General features: G+C 36.0%; 1 pseudogene; it reads right to left on the bottom strand.

Annotated features, from left to right (window-relative positions):
* Positions 1-15,015: 15,015 nt before the first annotated feature.
* Positions 15,016-17,033, bottom strand: LOC145068293 (subtilisin-like protease pseudogene; annotated as a pseudogene).
* Positions 17,034-19,421: the final 2,388 nt, after the last annotated feature.

Below are 19,421 nucleotides of genomic sequence, written 5' to 3'. Positions count from 1 at the left end.
GAACTCCTGAGCAAGCCACTCCCGCTCAACACGAGGAACGTAGCGGGTGTGAAACATATCCCGGAACTGCTCCCAGGTAACAGCAGTCCGCTGATCATCCGAGTAGGAAACTGTCGTCAATCTCCACCAGTCCTTTGCCCCAAGCCTCAGCAGGTTCAGGGCACATCTGACCTTCTGGTCAGTAGGACAAGAAAACATGAAGAAACATCCCTCCACGTCAGATAACCACCTCATAGCCCGAATAGCATCCTGTGTACCATCAAATGTCAGAGGCTTCGTATGATCGAAGTCCTGGTACTGGAAAGCCATGCTGGCTCCTCCCCCAACCCATGCCGCAGTTACAGCCGAAGTGGTTGCAGCGACAACTGTCTCTGCTAGAGCAGCATATCGCTCATCAAAATACTCCACCATCGCGGTCTTAATCGACCCAAACATCTCTGGCAGCTACGCTTGAAAAGACGCAACGACCTCATCATGCAGAATCTCCGGAATCCTGGCATCCAGGTCCTCAGTCCCAATCTGAACTACGGGTTCAGGTGCTATCGGCACCTCTGACCCTCCATCTCCCGTCCCCGATCCTGACCCAGATCCCGACCCGGATCCATCAGCAAAGCGTCTTGTCACCACCATACTGCAATCACACTCAAAATATCAGATAAACAATATAATGTCGGGAGACTAAACCCAAAACCCTAGGGGTTGTGACTTCCTTGCTACACGTATGGGTCCTGTGTTTTCAGTAGTACGAGCCCATACTACCTTCCACACCTACCCATATTCGTCTCAAGTATCACCACAACGCCCTAATACTATACTCAACATATCATGCGCTCAACCCTCACTAACAGGGGACATCTAGCAACCGATCCTAAAATTCCATGCCATTCCCACATTCATGAAACTTCCATCAACCCCCGCAGCGCTAGTGTATACTGGCTGCACATAACGTTGGACCCGATAGACTTTCGAATACCCGATCCTACCCTAAGGTCGAATCAGACATTCTCAGGCTATAAGATCTTGACTACACACATCCGTGGTGTATACACTAAACATCTACATTCATGATGTCAATTCCATATACAAGAACCCTAGGCTAATGGGTATCATATAATCAGGCAAATCTATCATGTGATTCCTGAAGATCCCTAGCCTAGCACTAGCATGTTGTTCTAATCATATCAGAATATCAAATAACTATATGGTATTTTGGGGCTTACTTACAGGCTCCGGCTGATCGTACTCTCTGCATCCCCCATCCTTATTTTGAAAATCATTTTAAAATTTTACTTTCCAAAAATCTCCTTGATTTGAGACTGGATTCACACAAGTGTTCCTCCAATTCACTCAAACCAAGGCTCTGATACCAACTTGTAACATCCATGAAATTTACGCCAAATTTTAAACTTTTAACATTAACGAAAGAAACAAATAGTAATTGTTTTTACAAAACATTTCCAAATCGTTTATCATCAGAGTGTCCAAAAAACAGATCTTAAGGATGAGGAACAGTACGGTCACGCCTTCGCCTTCCCTCGATCTCCTAAAGTACCTGAAACAATAAACTGAAAACTGTAAGCCCGAGGGCTTAGTGAGCTACCCCAAAAATACCAATACCATACAGACAGAAACCATATCAATAACAATCAATCGATCAACATGCATACTGGGCCATCGGCCTGACTAGTCCTCCCTACTGGGCCTACAGTCTATCTGAATCTATCCCGAGCCTTCGGCATGACTGGTCCGCCACGTGGGCCTACAGTCTCCCCGGACCGCTCATAGGGTATGTTGGCCTTCAGCACAAAGCAGGACAGCCTCAACCCTACCAACAAGCAAATAACCTTGTGCGCATAACTATCTTATACTGGCGTATACAAACATTAAACATATCTATCTCACTGATCATCAATCATAGAATTCTCTCATAACTAGAGCACCGACCTAGCAGGTCACTAATATACTAATCCCTACGGAACATAAGAGCATAACATACTGACTACCCTGATTCCGATCTAACAGATCATAACCACATGTCGCATACCATAACAATAACAACTAAAGGGTCGGCCTTGGTGCCGTAGACCCTATCGATATAGTGAGGATAACTCACCTCACAGATTTCGACCCGAAAGGTAACTCCAACTATCGGATCACTTGTCACCGGCTCCACCACCTATATCCATAGCACAATATACTCATAAGTCTTTAGCCTTATAAGGCACTCCATAACCCACTAGTCAAACCCTGATCAAGGCCAAAGTCCTTGGTCAAGGTCAACAGTCCATGTTGACCTCAATTCACCGAGTACTCTAGGCTGCTCGCCGAGTTCTTGAAGTACATTCCAACTCGCTGAGTCATCGGGGTGACTCGTCGAGTTCCTTCGAATCCCGATCAAATCTTAAGGCCATCCGTCGAGTTTCCTTCCTGTAACTCGACGGGTATACGTGCAAACATATCCTTGGCTAAAACTCATATGAATCGACGAGTTGTTCTTCAACTCGTCGAGTTTCATGACCATCTTCATCCAACTCACCGAGATGTTCAACCAACTCGTCGAGTTCACGGCTTCCTTCATCTGACTCGCCGAGTTGTTCATCCAACTCGCCGAGTTCAATGCACATCTTCAAATGACTCGCCGAGTCGGCTTTGCGACTCGTCGAGTTCCTTCAGTCATTTTATCATGCAGACGTCCTTAAGCCATGGCAAGGCCCCAAATTGCAAATCCAACTCCCTTAGGCCTACTTATCACGTAAAGTTGCAAACTTTACGTGCATGCATGGCTTTACAAGCTCCAAATGCCAACATCAAGCTCTTAATGGGTGCTCATGGACAAAGGAGACCTTAAACTCGACTAAAGCTGGGACTTTATGTCTTAATAATCCAAAGAGGGTTCAGATCTGAAGTTACAACTTCAGATCTAGCCCATATATTGCCATACCAACTTGATCCCCTCCTCTAAAACCCTAGAACTCATACAAAGATGAGGTCTAACCAAAATAACTGAGGAAAAAGATCAATTACCTTCCCCAAGAGATGTCCACAAAAGAAGAACACGGATCTTCTCGCAAATCCTTGCCTAACCACTTGGTTCACCACACTTTTCACCAAAAATCTTCTCTCAAGTTTCACACACAAGGGCACACACACACACACGAGTTAGAGGAGCAAAGGAGGTTGTAAAGGAACTAAACGAGGCTTGAGCTTCTTTAAATAAGGGTGCAAACCCCGGGAATTAGGGTTTCACTTTCCAGCTCCTACTCGCCGAGTCCAACAATTGACTCGTCGAGTAGGCCACTAAACTTACGATCCATCCCGCTGCTACTCGACGAGTAGGGCAACCAACTCGTCGAGTAGGGCCAAAATCCAAAACATTTTATTTAAATTGTTACCTGAGATTCGGGGCGTTATAGAAGCGAGAGAGAATATCTATCATACTAAAACTTGAGTATTGAGTGAAATGAGCTGATCCTGAACATTAAATACCCGAGGCAGGATATCAGCCCATGGATCGGGTTTGAATCGTCAAACCCATGAACTCAAAACACATGCATAATACATACACAAGCAACCCCACAAATACAAGAAACTTACACAAAATACACTACAACATAAATTAATACTCATAAACCCACAAATGATAAGTTTGTATTTTTAGATTAATATTTCCAACATTATTATTATTATTATTATTATTATTATTATTTCTCTTTTTGTTGCCAGAAATACCCTTGAAATCATTTAAATAATTGATAAACCTCATTTTCATGTCATCCATTATTTTTGTTTTTCATCAGATTTGTTAAAATTATAAGTTAAGATGGTATTTATATTCATTTTATGGTGTCACAAGTGGAATACCTTTTAATTTTAGTATAAAACTCGTCATATATAAACATACTTGTTAAATGTTTGAATCAAAATTTTAATGGAAATTAAACTATTTTGACAACCTCAACTTTTATAGAATTAAAAATTCCTTTAACAAGTAAAACTTAGTTTCCTAGTTTTCAACATATACCCATTCCTTTGTTTCTTGCCCTTGGCAATGTGGATAAGCTACTGATGTAACGAACATCAAGTCAACAATGACATCAAAATCTTCCAAAGGAAACTAAGGTATTAAATTGGAAACGAGCACTTTCTTTCCTTGAGTTTCTTATTACGTTTGAATAAGTGATTTCATTTTGGACTTTGATTATGATCTTGTTTTAAATGATTTACAACTAAACACTACAAACCGATGATAAGTTGGTAACTACTTAAGTTGCAATAATAAGATTATTAGATGAATAACAAATGAAGAAGATTAGGAGACCAAGAAGATAGTAACATGATAAATTGTACTATACAAAAAGGGGCCCACGAGATGGATTTTTTTTACCAACATTTAATGTTAATTTGAACCATTTCAATTTTATGTCTAAAATTATATTCCAAACTCAGAGTGCATATATGAGTTTTATACAAAATTAGCATTTGACCTAAAGTTTATTACATATATTGATTAATGGTCTTACCTCTTTATTATATCCCATAATATACCTTTTTATTAAAGATTTGAAAGGTCTTACCTCTTTATTAATTATATCCGATAATACACCTAGTACAAACCAATGCATCTCACAACTTAGTTATGGTGTAATTATATATAGAGCACTTTGGACATAGTAAGGAGTGCTAAAGTCATTCACCTTATTATAGCACGTGGTAATGTTCATGGAAACTAAACATCATGTAACGTCCGGTTTCTGGTATGTATTTATTTATAAAATTGTTCATTTATATAGAACTACTCGACGAGTTGGAAGCCCCAGACTCGTCGAGTAGAATCGAGTCTTAGAAGCGGGTTTTCAATTATCAACTCGACAAGTCGAGAGCCCTCGACTCGGCGAGTAGGTCTGCCATAGTGAAAACCTAATTTCGGGGTTTTGCACCCTATTTAAGCATCTTAATCCCCACCTTTTGGCCTCATTTCCAGCCTCCAAGTCCTAAACCCTAATCCTCGAAACCCTATAGCATTTTGTGTGTGAAAGCCATTCTTGAGTGATTTTGTGTGTGTTCTTGAAGCTAGAAGAAGAAGAAGGAGCTAGAAGGTTCAATGAGAAGATTGTATATCCAAGGATTTCCTTCCATCCTCGTCACTTTCTAGTAATCAAGTCTCTAAATTGAACATTCATTCATTAGATCTATTTACTTCCATTTTTATGAGGGTTTTGGTTCAAGAACCTTGGTCTTTGGGATTTGGATGTCCCAAGTAACTTACATTTCAGATCTGGGATCTAGAAGGGGTTCCAAAGCATAAAGGTGCAAACTTTATGACCGTGGAATCCCCATGCAAGCTTAAAAACGATATTATGGCTTTTTTTAGCCCTAAAAGGCCATGCATATATGGAAGGAAAGCTAGGAACTTTATGTGTCAAACTGATGTCCAAGGCCTAGAACTATTATAGTGTGCTTTGGTTTAGAGTATTATGGCTTGTGGACCAAGATCTATGTTCTAGCGAGTTAGGGTTTGAGTTAAACCCATTAAGAAGGGCTAATAGCGGGTAAAGTTGGAAACTTTACCCTTAAAAGTGTATTCCCAGTGTGTAGATGAAGTATGGAGTTTGGATATGAAGGGTAGGTGCTTAATCCATTGAGTTGGCTCAATCAGACAGAGGAACCCACCGATTCCAGAAAGGGACTCGACGGGTTGAGTTGGTTTATCCCGTTTTAGCTTAAGGCAGAACTCGACGAGTCGGTGAACGGACTCAACGAGTTGACTCGGTAGATCGCGACTATGAGTAGCCTGGGAACTCGACGATCCGGGGGGAGACTCGACGAGCTAGATCGTGATTTCAGGTTTTAGGACTTGATGAGTTGATGGAGAAACTCAACGAGTTAGGTCAACCAGGAGGTTGACTTTCACCAAAGCGTTGACTTTGACTAGGGGTAAAATGGTCATTTTACCCTAAGGAGAATTATCAGGTTTTGACTAAGTGTTATTTTGATAATAATAGCCAGGGAGTCGTGGGAGCAGCCGTCAGAGATTCCTCACTCGAGATTCAGCAGTCAGCTTTGCGATGTGAGTTTTCCTCCAGTAGAACGGGTCTAAGGCACCAAGGCCGACTCGTGTATATATGATTAGTAGCTGAGTGTGGGCGAGGCCTGTATCTCATAGTATTCGAGTTTGGGCGGGGCTCGTATCTCATAGTATAGTTGAGTATGGATATTTGCCTGATTGATAGATTTAGTTATACTTGTTGTCTGTGTGATACTTGTATGTATGATCAATAACTAAGTGTGGGTGGGGCCGTAATCTCATAGTAGCTAAGTGTGGACGGGGCCTGTATCTCATAGCCAATAGAGTGTAGGCGGGGCCCGTATCTCCTAGATAGCAGAGTGTGGGCGGGGCCCGTATCTTCATGAGTGTGGGTGGGGCCTGTATCTCCTAGTTGCATGTTATGCGTGCATGGTATGTGGTAGTTTGGGGAGACTCACTAAGCTTCGTGCTTATAGTTTTCAGTTTTGGTTTCAGGTACTTCCGGTAGCAAGGGGAAAAGCTCGAGATGATTGTAGTGCACACACCAATGATTTAGCCTGAGATGTTTAGACTATGGTATCTGACACATGATTTTGATATAGTATTTTATTATGATGATTTGAGATACATTACTTATTCTTTTTATGAGGTGACAAATGGTAATTATGGTTTTTATAAATAATCAAAACGAAATTTTTGGACTGTATTTTTGGGATGTTTCACATCCGTGCCTAAATTTGTCTCGTTGGACATTAGTTGTACCTAGCAACACTAGGTGGTCGGTCGAACCATATAAGATCAATAGTATGACACTTATATATATCGTTAGTCGTTCCTTGCAGATTAACGATTATAAAAATCGACGATTTTCACCAAGACACACAATCTTAATATTATACCCAACCTAAGTAATTGTCGTCGAAATTTCAATAGCGGTCACATGCCGCTATTTGAAATTGCGGTTTTCGCGGTGGTATAGTAGTGATATAGCGGTTTTTTGATATTATGTATAATTTATATTATATATTTATACAAAAATTATATATTAGATTATTAATACGATATATAATTAATATCATAAAAAATCATATAAAAACATATCATAATCTATATATAATATTCTAATATAGTAATATAGAAACTAAAAAATTTCAAAATGTCATCGCAGCTCAAGTTGTTCGTGGTTTCTACGTACTAAAACAGACGAGAAGGGGAAGTTGCCATTTGTTGCTTTTTAGTTTGTAATTAATTATATTTATTATTTAGACTTATTAAGACAAAGAGTGTAGTGGATTAGTTAAAAAAATAAAGATTTATTATTGAAATAACACACAGTCATTTTTTTCTTTGTCAAAGTAGCCCAATATGTACGAAATTGTAAAAGTAGGTGTATTGTCGCTATAACGCTGATGAGGTTCGCGGTAAATAGCGGTTAATAGTGCCGCTAATAGCGTCACCGCTATTTCAAAATAGCGGTTCAGTAACACCGCAAAACGCTATAGCGCCCTATTGATAGCATAGTACCCAACAACATAGCCCAAATGGCTTAGGAAACGAACCTAACTCATATAGCGTTAGAAACAACGTGACACCTACATGGAGACCCTGTAGTGTTGGATCCAAACAATGTGTTTAGGCATCCTATTCCTACACTACCCTGTTGAATATTTATGATTTTGATATTTAGGAATAATATTTGATTGAAGTCTTTTAGTATTTGAGATACGTAAGACTTATTGTATTCTAAATTTTCATTGTCGGTTATAACGAAATTGGGGCAGCATAACGACTGCTTTTATAATATTTTACAGGTTTCAACCAACATGAAACAATCAATTTCCTTGATATTTATAATTCACGTGATCAATACAGTACAATATTCCGCAAATAACGACTCTTAAGACTTTAAGTCGATCATATTATTTACAGCAATAGAAATCCATAACTTAGTAAAATGAGTTATATTTTTATTTTTAATATAAAAATATATTAGTAAATTTTACATTCATTTTTTATATAACTTATATATACTGAAAGTAAATTTTCATTAATTTTAACTATTAATTCTATATTTTCATAATCTTAGTCTTTCCATCAAATATGATAATGTAGTTTCATTTTATATGCGAATAATATTTTTGGTCGTATTTATATTTTTTTATGCTTCCGTAAGATACTTTAAATTATTGTAGCCAAAATGGGTATGAAACTTAGGGATGTCAACGGGGACAAACGGGACGGGGATTGGATCCCCCGCCCCCGCCCCCAAATTTTTCTTGTTCCCCCGCCCCCGCCCCCGGAATCTCCATCCTTTCCACCCCCGCCCCCGCCCCCGAATTCCCCTTCTGACCTCCGCCCCCGCCCCTGTTTCCCCGCCCCCGATTAATTTTGGGCTACCTTATTTGGGCTAAAAGAATTTTTTAATTGGGGCTAAAAGAAACTATTTTTTGGGTAACAAATAGATATTTATAACATAACTTTACATGTTACAAACAACTAAAAACATGTTTTTTTTGTAGAATTTTTGTATGTAAAAATCATTTTATTGTTTATTATATTTATATAATTAATATATGTTAATTTATATAATTTATTAACGGGGCCCCCACGGGGGTTTCGGGACGGGACTACCAACCCCCGCCCCCGCCCCCGCCCCCGAAACCAAAACGGGGGTTAACCTTGCCCCCGCCCCCGCCCCCGTCCCCAATTTTTTTCAACAAATGCCCCCATACGGGACAGGGCCCCCACGGGATCGGGGTCCCACAAGACTTTTTGACATCCCTAATGAAACTAAAAAAATATTGTAACTTGTCCCACATTGAGAATTACATGCAAACATATCCTATGAAGAGCATAAAAACACAATTATTTTCAAATTAAAAATCACACGTGATAACAAAATCTATGCGTTCGTACCAACACACCTAATATTAATCTACTTATTCCATGCATTATTTTTACCTAATCCCAAGTAATCCCACCCATTATCCTAATATAGTTTCCAGAAAATATACGACTCCTTCACCAATATCCCTCACATTCCGGAGCTTTAACCTTCAACAACTCTTAATATCATTCAAGTACCCACGAACCTATGATCGTTCTCTCACAATTAAACCTACAATATTTAAACATTTCATCATAAACTCATGCGCATAAAGAAATCTTTTCATAATCCCAATACAACACCTTAATTACCCATCCCACATTGCCAATAAAGTAAACCCAATCCCCCAAATCAACCTATAAATACCCGATTAAACCAACATTTTCAAATCATCCCTCGATCTCTCAACAAGCTCTTATGAAGTGTGAAGTAAGCAACAGCATGAATGTCTAACATCTTGTGATCATCCCGGTAATTATCTTATTGTACTAAAAACTTTTGTTATATTTTTGTTAGCTAAACCATGGACCATGCCTAAACTTTGTCATTTTTACTACTTTATGCATGCAATTTTTTCAATTTTAATTGTCTGGAGCTCATATTGTCTTGATACCATAAGACAGACAATTAATAGAACACATACTTTGCTGAGCCCACCCTAGATTAGAAGTTAACATGGTTTGTAGCCAAACCATGGACCATGCCTAAAGTCCGTCATGTGTATATTAATGATTGATCATGTCTATGTCATCTTTGTTAAAAATAGGGAATATAATAGCTTTGTTCAAATATTTTGTTCATGCAGGATACTGGAGGTGGTTGTTTTTGCTATTCGACAAACCTTTCTCAAAGTATGCGGATTTGCATACTCATTTCTGTTTAAACTTTTATATTCTTCTTTAGTTTTGATTGGCTTGGAATTTGAACGTGATTGTTAATGATTTGTCCATCACATGATAATATAACTGCAAAACTGTGGTGATTCAAGAGCCAAAAATCATGGCTTTATATTCGAAAGTGAATCTAACTTTTTGCTCATTATTTCTTGAAATCACTCAATATGGGAAAGTGAATCTGCAAGAATTGAGGAGGTTCGGAGCATCATTATACAGTGGAATATCCATAGAGCTTTTGGTGTTGTTGCAATTAGTGTCGAAATCTATGGCATTCTCCCCTTTAGCCTCTTACATCTTCTAGACTTAATACCTTTTTTTTAGATTGTGAGACAAAAACACAGTTGATACTATATGGTTCGAAAGTTCGAATCCGGTAATCTTCAAGTTAGGGTAGCTTTCCTTTCTAAAAAATGAAAAAGGAAAAAATATAAGAAAGTCTAGAAGTTTATACTTATTTTCTCATTAACATTAAATTCTAGAAGTTCATACTTTCTTATCTGGAACCTTGTAATTACCCGTAAAAGGCTATGTTATTTGTGTTTCTAGCTTCTTAGACCTTTTTTTTTTTACAATCACATGGTTGGTACGAGCATAGTTCGAAAAAACTGTTATCCAAAAAATTGTTTATAAACTTTTTATGATATTTATTATTAGTTTGTAAAATCATATTTGATGTGATACATATCTATGAATTTAAGAAATAGATAAAAACAATGTTGTTGTGTCAACCCAACTTATTTTTACCGGCCACGTTTTGTAAAACTTTTATGATTCTAGCCACTTATATTTTGTTTAATGAGAGAAAAGTATGAACTTCTAGACTTCAATATATTTTGTAAACCTTTAGGGTTCAAATCTGACACCCTGTAATTTTTTTTTGTCTAGACGATAAAAAAGTTTAGAAGATCTTATACTTTTTTTTTGTCTAGAAGATAAAAAAAAGTCTAAAAGATCTTATTCTTTTTTTTTTTTGGCACTGAAGTGTAGATGTCTAGAATTGATTACATGGAATCTAGTATGGTCGTACACTGAATGACTATATGGTTGACTTTTAAATTGACTCTTCTATGATCTTGACATATCAAGAACACCAATGACATGATGTCCGTTCCATTGTATTAAATTGCACCCAATTAACTCAATTCTTGCATATTCATCTTCTCGTTTTGGTTGATTTTGGGAAAGAAACCAAAGACGAGTTAGTTTTGTGAACTGCCTTTTAGCATAAAACAATGATAAAAATAAATCGATAAAATTGCAAAAGTGGTCCTTATGATTTGTTGAAAATTAAAAGTTTTGGATTAGTACCACCTGTCCAAAAATTTCATTTTGTTGTGAGTTTTGTCCAATTTGCTTTGAACCTTTTTATAACGACGATTTTGCCTTTATTTTTTGTTTTTTTATTTTTCTGATTAAAACAGAAATAAAAAAATATCAACCCTCTAGTCAACACCACTAACACCGTAGCCAGTCATCACCTCTACTCTCGATCACCACAACGGACAACAGCTTCAGTTAAACAAAATATTTTTAGATTTGAAAAACAAAACACTCATTTTTTCAGATCTACAATCTCAAATATGAACAATGAACTTTTCTACAAACTTAATTTTTTTTTTCTAAATCACTCAAACTGGAATAAGAACAAGATATTTCTACAAACTCGGTTTTTTTAGATCTCAATAACAAGAATACATTTTTCTAGACTTGCAAAATCGAAAACCTTAGAATCCTATGCTTTTTCTAGACATACACATGATTATCATTTTCTGAAACTGAGTTTTCGAGATCTGCAAAATTACAGATTTGGAATGTCACCACGAACACAAATGCGGAGTCGTTTCTATATGGATGTGACGACGACCATTTAACAAACCCTAAATAGTCACCAGGGACAACTCCAAATCTCTACCACCAAGCTCTTTCGATTTTTCAGATCCGTCTTAGACCCACCCTTGAAAAACCAAAACCCTGAAAATGTCGCCCTTCTTCTTCTCCGCTTCATTCGTTGAAGTTGCTGCCGACTAGGATCTTTGATGCAGGTGGTGTTGAAAATCCTTGGGAGTTTTGATGCCTCCGATCCGTTAAAGGGAGGTCTAGTGACTAGGATTTTTCGATGAGAAGGGAGGTATGTCGATCTGTTTGTGGTAAGTCACTAATCTGTGAAGAATCTCACTTTGTCTCTCACTTTTTTCGGTGAGTGATGCCTCCGATCAGTGAATGGTGGTTCGTTGTATGGTAGAGTTGATCGGAGCAACCATGTGAAGGAGATGATTGGTTTATGTTTCCGATGAGAAATGTGTTGGATTAGTGTCTAAGTCCATAACTATTTTGGTATGTACTTGACCCGATGGTGCATGGTCCTTTTGGGTTGCCTTCACCAAAGCAACTTGATTGGAGAAATGAATAAAGAGAGAGAGGATAATATGATTTATTAATATGTTATAAGAATAATATATTAAAGGAGAAATCATATTTGTTTAATTAATATTGGTCAATAATTAATTAAGAATTAATTTTGTGATCAAGTGTAATTAATTAAACTAGAGGGGCTGAATTGTAATTATGTGATAGTTACAAAATAAGGTAAGAGTTATCTTATTATTAGGTTGGACGAATTTAAGGATATAGAGCCTTAGAATTCAAGTATGATAAGGATTCAAGGATTATCTTATTGGTTGCTTGGTGGATAAGCAACTAGATAAGGATAATGACTGAAACCCTATTCCTACACCTATATAAACACCCCTAGGGTTATGAATTCGTGTATTCCTTCCCAAGAAGTCCTAGATACGAATTCTAACCTCTCTCCTCTCTCTTTATACCTTCTCCACTTGCTTATGGTGTTTGTAAGCCATTAGAGGAGTGACACTTGTGACTCTCTGCTTTCCAAGGTAAATTCAAGGAGGAATTAGATTGTTATTGCTATATAACAATCATGGTATGTTCTTAAACCTATTTACATGTGAATTCTGATTTCCATATGCTAGAATTAGGGTTTATAGTCTTGGATTCAAAGCATGTACAATAGAGAAACCTAGATCCAAACATTAGGGTTTGTATGAGCACATAGGATGTCTTATGACCAAAACCCATCAAAATGAACTCACCCCCAAAAAAGAAGTTTGGTCTCTTTGTGTGTGTGTGTGTGTGTGAGAGAGAGAGAGAGAGAGAGAGAGCGAGAGAGAGAGGTATTTTATTTTGCTTTACTTTTAATTGTTGTAATAAAAGAAAATTGTAAAATAAAATAATAAGCGGAAAATCCGTCATTATAACAAGTTTCAAAATTTTTGGATCAAACTCGTAACAAAATGAAAAGTTTGGACCGATGACTAGTCCAAACCTTTTTAGATCAAAATGTCAATTTTCAGCTAACCACAATGACTATTTTAGCAATTTATTAAAAAAAATCACTCGCATTGCTGTTGTATGAGGTTTTGGTAAAGAACCATTACGAGTCATGCAGTTTGCAACTACATTATGCAATAAACAATTTAATGACTAGAATTTTTAGCAACCGCTTTAGTTCTGATATATATATATATATATATATATATATATATATATATATATATATATATATATATATATATATATATATATATATATATATATATATATATATATATCTGTCTAGTTAACAAACTATTTAGTAAAATCAATATATTATTATTATTATTATTATTTCTTATTTTGTTGCCAGAAATACCCTTGAAACCATTGAAATAATTGGTAAATCTCGTGTCATCCATTACTTTTATTTTTCCTTAAACTGTTGAATTTATAGGGAAAAAATTAAAAATATTTTATTTTATTTTTAATTACTTTTATTTTTATTAAATTGTTGAAATAATTGTTTTAGAACCAAACTGAACCGGAACCAAATTTGACATAATATATAAACCGGTCCCGGTCCTAGTTTTTTGTTATTTTACATAACAAAATAACCTCAATGCACTTTCAAGATGACACTCTGTAATAGGGAAGATCCGATACTTTTCCAAAGCCAAGGAGTCCAAAACATAAAAGGCCTACTGGTTTAAATTTTATTTCCTTGCTTTAATATTGGATACTTTCAAGGAGCAAAATTTTTATAATCAAAGATGAAAACAAAAATCAGAGTAAAATGCTAATGACAAGTAATGTACTTTTTATTTATTATTTGCTTTTATGCAATGTCTAAATTGATTTTTACATGGCTGATTAAAAATCATATAAAAAAGTACTGTATCATAACTAATGTATTTTTTTATTTACTATTCAATTTCCAGGTATGCTTCCTGTTTTTGAACAGGGTTTAGATGCACCGAATCGGTCTTAGAACCGTTACCGAAAATTACTAGAATTTTATAAGTTAATATGGTCTTTCTTGTCATTTTGTGGTATCACAAGTGGAATTTCAGCATTTGAAATAAAAATGATCTATACCCTTTTAGTATAAAATTCATCATATATAAACAAAGTTGTTAAATATGTTTGAATCAATATTTGAAGGGAAATCAAACTACTTTGACAACTTCGACTCTTATAGAATTAGAAAAGCCCTTTAATAAAGTAAAACTTAGTTTCCTACTTTTTCAACGCGCTTTTTTAATTAAAAAGCCACAGGTGTAACAAATGACATCAAACTCTTCCAAAGGAAATTAAGGTATTAAATTGGAAATGAGCTCCTTCTTTCCTTGAGTTTCTTATATATTACGTCTGAATAAGTGATTTTATTTTAGAGTTTGCTTTTCGATTATTGTTGTAAATGCTTTACAACTAAAGATTGCAAACCGATGATAACTAGTTAAGTTTCAATGATCAATGATCAGATTATTATATGAATAACAAATTTAGAAAGATTAGGAGACCAAGAAGATAGTAACATGATAAATTGTCCTATACAAAAGAGGGTCTATGAGAGGACATTTACTTTACCGACAACTGATGTTTAATTTGAACCATTTCAATTCTGTGACCAAATTACCAAAATGAATGATATTTTTTAGACTCGGAGAGAGTACATATATGAGTTTCATACCAAACTAGATAGGACCTAAAGTTTATAAATATATTGAATGTAAATGAGGAAATATTAATGTTAAAGATTTAAAAGGTTTTGCTTCTTTATTATATCCCATAATATACCTAGTACAAAACAATACATCTTGCAACTTAGTGATGGTGTAATTATATATAGACCACTTTAGACATGTATATGGTTCTTAATTATTCATTCAAACTTGAATGAAAACGGTGTCCGAACTGAGTATTGACCTGAAACCCAAGTCATATGGCCTTGGCTGTAAGGACCATTCACCTCAGCCGTAGCATCTCGAGAAAAGGTTACACTGTATGTCACCTTCTGCTGCACTGCTGTGAAGCTGAGCTCATGTACTTGAGAAAGACCGGCTGCAGTGTCAGTGTCAGTGCCGACCACAACTTTTACACCGTGTGGCACATGAATTTCCCCGACGGTGTAAGTTGAGTTTGGCATACCAACATTAGTCACCGTCCTTGAGTATGTTTTGCTGTCACCTCGTTTTAGTGAAACCGCAAAAGAAGGATAGTTGAGTTGTGCTTCAGGTATGGTTTTTGAGCATGAGACTTTCTTCCTTGTGATCAATTCGATTTGTTTTTGAGTATAGCCTAACCCACACAGATACGGAATGTAATCGCTAGGTTGGATGTCAAAGACTAACCCAGGATCGTTGGATTTAAATGGGTTCACGTGACCCGAGCCAATGGCAAACACGTCGGCAGGGAGCAGTCTTGGATCTCTTTGGTCTACAATCGCGTGTTTGTTTAGGTTGACTTGACTCGCGGTTGTCATTATTGCAGACTTGATAGCAGCAGGAGACCAATCTGGGTGTTCTCTTTTCAAAAGTGCTGCTACCCCCGCTAGATGAGGACAAGACATTGACGTGCCGGATGTGACGTGGAAGTGCGCCTTGTTTCTTGTATTGTTGTCATCTGACTTGTACCAAGCTGCAAGAATGTTAACACCGGGTCCAGTAATATCTGGTTTTAGGATTCCAGGACTTGCAGAGTTAGGCCCTCTCGAGGAGAAAGAAGCCAGTTCAGGAGCCGTATTTATCCCGAGTACAGTTCCACGGAAAAGTATAGTTGCTACAGGGGAAGAAGTCGAATTTAAATACTTTTTGATCTCAATTCCTTCCCCGTAACCGACAACCGATGCCGGAATAACATGAGTCTCTGCTATTGTTGTCTCGCAGAAATATTTACCATTAGCAAGAATCACGGCAGCTCCTCCTGCTGCCTTTACTTGTTCGCTGGTACACCCTCTCGAACCATCACAAAATACAACTTTCCCCTTCACATCAACAAGTTTGCCATCTTTTCCCGGGTAAACAAGAGGCCGAAACTTATGATTGAAATTCTTGGGTTGGTATAACGACTCACCATCGTATGACTTGTTGTTTCCAAGATAAACTGTAGTCCTTATTCTTCTATCAATGGTACTAGCCGCAACCGTAAGGATCCATGGGGCTTCATTCGATAATGTTGCACCAGTAGGCCCGGAATTACCAGCCGAACAACTGACAAAGATCCCTTTCTGCATGGCAGCGAAGGAGGCGATACCAATAATATCTTCGTAGAATTGGGTGGAACGTCCACCAAGTGAAATTGAAAGCACATCAACACCGTCTTCAATAGCTGCATCCACACCTGCTGCAATGGCGCTATCAGGACAAGATACGAAAAATCCACCGCACACTTTATACATGGCTATGTGTGCCAGTGGTGCTATTCCGGTGGCAGTGCCATTTGCGTTGCCCAATACGTTTGCATTGTGTACGGGACTCCCTGCAGCAGTACTTGAAGTGTGAGTTCCATGGCCGTCCTCATCAATCGGAGTAGTATTATCTCCCGAATAAAAGTTCCTCATTCCGATCAGCTTCTTATTGCACCCCGCCACTTCACATTTGCCTTTCCATCTAGCTGGTGGGCGTGACATGCCTTCATCGTGAAATGAAGGATGTCCAGGAGTAATTCCGGTGTCTAGAACCCCAATTATGATTCCCTTCCCATACATTGAAGCCTTCCAAAACCCTGAGTTTTGGTGCAACCCCAAAAAGTGTGGGGAACGAGTTGTATGCAACTGAAACAGACTCTCAGGCCTTACAGATAGAACCCCCTTCATATTCTCCATCGCCTTTGCTTGCTGCGTTGTCAATTTTGCAGCAAATCCTGTAATCACGTGGTGGTACATATGAACCATGACCGGTTTCTCATTTGAGACTGAAACAACAGTTTCAGAGAAGAGAAGTGATCTGTACCACTCTTCAAGGTCGTTTGGCTGTGAAAACTCTTGGCCATGGGGTGAATTTAACTGAACAATGTAGGTTTGAAGTTCAGTATCATCGGCATTGCATGTAGGAGGGATTTGGAAAATGGTGGTGCAAGTGATGAGAAGTAACACATAAGTAATAATTGCCGACATTTCTTATCAGTTGCTAGGAATGATTTGTAAAAGAGTTTGAGTATGTTTCTTTTTCGTTGTTCATGACATGTATATATAGAGCATCCAGTGGTGCATCATGCATGTGTGGAGTAGAGAGTTTCATCACACTTCAAGCGAGCATCTATTGAAAGTGACATTTTATTTGAAATTTGTTAAGGAATAATTAGTTTCTAACAACTTAATTATAATGATTAAAAGACAAACTGAAATAGCCTAAGTACTCTACCGCCTATACATAGGAAATATGACTTAGTTAAGAGGGTTTTTGCAAGAACGAGGTTGTTTCCCATTTCCTTTGCAAAAGTGAGGTTAGTTTTTTTTTTTTTTTTTTTTTTTTTTTTTGTAAAACTGGGCCTTCGACCCCACCAAAACAACAAAACGCTAATTTTCATAAAAGCCCTTTAAAATTTTAAGAATCACACATTTAACTTATAATATAATATAAGCATATTGTTTTTTTATGTGTTTATCATATTTTTGACATATGAGCTTATTTACTTTTATATTATTAAAATTTGTATATAATTTGAATAATTTGTACCATCGAAGGGTCGGGTCTTGACCACATGCGTCATGCAGAGTTGTGATCACACATGACTAGTGTTGTTAGGGGGCGTGAAATTTTATTCCGTCATTGTTCCATTTTTAATTTTTATGTTAATTTATCAATACTCGTCGTTAGTTTGTTCCTATTCGTTATTATATCAAAGTTTTAGGGGCTAGCTTATTTTTTTCTTCTTCATACCAGCCTTCAAAATCAAGAGCCTAGTATACCATTAGGAAGATATTATTAATATCTTCAAATTGATACCATTAAGGATGTTCGTCAAACCTCACCACATAAGTTATGTAGTTTAGATGTTACAACTTTAATTTTTCTTTTACATTTATGTATATAAACATGTTAGGGTTTTCAAGTATATGAGATTTCTTGTTTCCTAGGCCACAAGTATTTACTTTCATAATGATTTGTTTTGAACGACTGTAAAATGTAAAATGTAAAGAATTTAATTGCAAAATGTAGTCATTCATATATATAATTTTGTCAAACATCTAAGAAAAAATAGATTTAGTATGTGAAATTTATAGCATCAAATAATGGTCATATTTCTCTAGTTAAGATGAATAATTTAACATTTTATTTATATACTTTTTTATTTTTGAAAGATGATATTTGTAAATATATATATTTTTTTAATATTTTTCATTGCTTTTAGGGATTCTTTCATTTAATTTGAAAATTCATATATAAGAATTATATATTAAATTTTTGTGTATATAATTATAATAGCATTTAGTATTGACTGACAAGTATTAATGAGATCTTTATATTGGTTTTGGTCATTTGAAGTATTATAAATATTAATCATGTTCATAAGTTTGTATATAAGGTGTAATAAAGATGAAAGATAAAAATTATCAATAGATATAATATGAGATATTAATAAATTATAGAGATCTGTATATTGGTTTAGATTATTTAAAGTATTATAAATATTAACCATGTTCATAAGTTTATATATAAGGTGTAATAAATATAAACGATAAAAAATGTCGATATAACGGTATAAATATAACATATTAATAAATTATAGAGATCTTTATATTGGTTTAGTTTATATATAAGGTGTAATAAATATAAACGATAAAAAAACGGTATAAATATAACATATTAATAAATTATTAGGTAAATGCTAAAATTATAGAAGTGTCTTCTATGAAAATATAATAAGGTTTGGTTGCTTTGGTGAGTCACTTTGGTGAGTCATGCCCACTTTCGCAAAAAATAAAATTGCTTAACAGAGCAAGGTTTGCCTTCATCAATATGTTTCTCAATTGCTTTAGCTTTGCCTTTGATCATTATAATGCAAAGGTATACTCCATAATTAACCATAACAAATTGACTCATTTGCTCGTATTATCTTAAATTCTTTCTTTCATTTTTTTTTTTTTTTTTTTTTTTTTGTTTACATTTACGATACATCTCTTCGGTTCGTTTTTTTTTCTTAAACTTTAATTTTATTATTATCATATTTTATGTATTAACTGAATTATTTTGAAGTATATCACTTTAAACATGTTATATCATTATTAAATATAATTGGTATTTACTTTATTTTTGAACCTATTATAAAATAATCTAAC

Source organism: Lactuca serriola, chromosome 1 (assembly GCF_051521515.1).
Source record: "Lactuca serriola cultivar US96UC23 chromosome 1, Lser_US96UC23_V15, whole genome shotgun sequence".
Taxonomy (NCBI): Eukaryota; Viridiplantae; Streptophyta; class Magnoliopsida; order Asterales; family Asteraceae; genus Lactuca; species Lactuca serriola.
The sequence above is the reverse complement of the archived record's forward strand: the minus strand, read 5'-3'. Positions and strand labels throughout refer to the sequence as shown.